This window comes from Galeopterus variegatus, unplaced genomic scaffold (genome assembly GCF_000696425.1).
Source record: "Galeopterus variegatus unplaced genomic scaffold, G_variegatus-3.0.2 Scaffold18022, whole genome shotgun sequence".
Taxonomy (NCBI): domain Eukaryota; kingdom Metazoa; phylum Chordata; class Mammalia; order Dermoptera; family Cynocephalidae; genus Galeopterus; species Galeopterus variegatus.
In genome coordinates, this window is record NW_007744133.1 from 4442 (window position 1) to 6428 (window position 1987).

Below are 1987 nucleotides of genomic sequence, written 5' to 3' on the forward strand. Positions count from 1 at the left end.
TGAGTGTGGTGCTGACAACACCAAGTCAAGGGTTAAGATCCCCTTACCGGTCATCCTTTTTTTAAAAAAAAAGAAATATTCTGGATCTCTCCAGAGTGCAACTCTAAGGTGCTAATCATATCATTTGCAAGCACTCTTCTGTTTGTAAAGTGGTTTCCCAGGTTCATAGGTTTGTAGGGAGAGAATGTCCACATCACATGAATGATTACCTTTAATGCATAGGTGGTTTTGTGGTGTGGTTTGGACCTTGCCTGTTGTGAGCTCTGGAGGCATGAATCCATCAGTGAGTGATGGGAGATGAGAGAAGATGCTGTGTGTAAAGCACCTAGCAGGGAACCTGGAAAACTCTAGGTGCTCCCTGGTGTTAGTTCTATCTACTCCTTATCCCTGACACATCAAATCTTTGGAGACGGTTGGGTTTCTGGTTGTCCAATCCCCCCCACCCCCCATTTCTTCTTTCCTGCTTTCTTTGGATTAGGTGACATTTAGAATTCCATTCAAATTTATTTATTGACTTTTTAGCATTGTTTTTATTTATTTTTAGTGTTGCTAAAGAGATTGAAATATACATCCGTTGGGGGAGGGCGCGGATAGACAGACCCTCCGCAGCTTCCTCCGGGTGGGACGGCGGCTCCGCGGCCGCCGGTGTCCGGGAGAGCTGGTGCTGCTGCTGCCTGATTCCACCCGCAGACCTCGGGATCGGGCCGGCCTTGGCGACTGGAGGTGGCAGACACGAGATCCGTGCACGGAACCAGCTTTGAGCGGCCATGAAGCGGATCCAGAGTTTGCCGAAAAGTGGTTCATTCCAGCCCACAAACGAGACGATGCTCAAGTTTTATAGCTTCTGCAGCCAGGCAACCAAAGGACCCTGTGAACGTTCAAGGCCTGGATTCTGGGATCCTGTTGCAAGATGCAAATGGGATGCGTGGAGTTCATGGGGTGATATGACCGAAGAGGAAGCCGTGACTGCATATGTTGAAGAAATGAAAAAGATTCTTGCAACTATGCCGATGACTGGGAAAGCTGAAGAGTTGCTGCACGTCATAGGTCCATTTTATAAAGTTGTAGGCGACAAAAAATTGTAGGAGTTCTGACTTAACCTCAGATCTCGGTAATGTCCTAACTTCTACTGCAAGTGACAAAACTGTTAGTGGTAAAGCTGAAAGCTGTGATAGTGGAGCGGAGTCTGAGGAAGAAGAGGCCCAAATAGAAGTGAAGGAGCAGAACAAAGTGAAAACGGTGCTAGAATGATGAAGAAATCAGAAGACCAGAAGAACTGGGAAATCACTGTCACGAACGGCTGTGATAAAGACAGCTTTGGTCAGGGTACGCAGAATGACATTCGTGCCAGCTCCTTGCTGAGTGGCAGAAGCACGGAAGTAAAACCTGTAGCCCAAAACTTAGAGCAAACTGGGAAAAGTGCTGTCTGCGTTCACCAAGACATCCATGACGATCATGTCGCAGATGTTTCAGGAACTCAGCACTGGAGAAGGGATTGAGACAGTGACGTTTACTGTGATTCTATGGAGCAATTTGGACAGGAAGAGACTTTAGACAGCATTACATCGAACCGTGAACCATTTCGGTGTTACTTGGGTGGTGATCCCAATCAGCCCTTGGAAAATTCTGGTTTTCCTGAAGATGTCCAAGTATCTCCTGGAAATGGCAACATTGGGAACATACAGGTGTTAGCAGGTGAAGGAAAAGGTGGGGTCAAGCATGGAGGAGGAGATGGCAGAAATAACAGTGGAGCAGCACACTGTGAGAAGCGAGGCAGAGAAGATGAGGAATTCTCCGACGTCAGAAGACGGAGAGGGCGCAGGATGCAACATGTGAGTGAAGGAACCAAGGGTCAGCAAGTGGGAAGTGGAGGTGACGGGGAACGCTGGGGCTCCACAGAGGGTCAAGAGGCAGCCTCAACGAGCAGATCGCTCTAGTGCTCATGAGATTGCAGGAGGACGTGCAGAATGTCCTTCAGAGACGTCAT

The 1987-nt window shown here is 48.3% G+C and overlaps 1 pseudogene; it reads left to right on the forward strand.

The window, feature by feature from the left end:
• The first annotated feature begins 662 nt into the window (after nt 1-662).
• Nucleotides 663-1987, forward strand: part of LOC103582822 — a 2245-nt pseudogene continuing 920 nt past the window's right edge.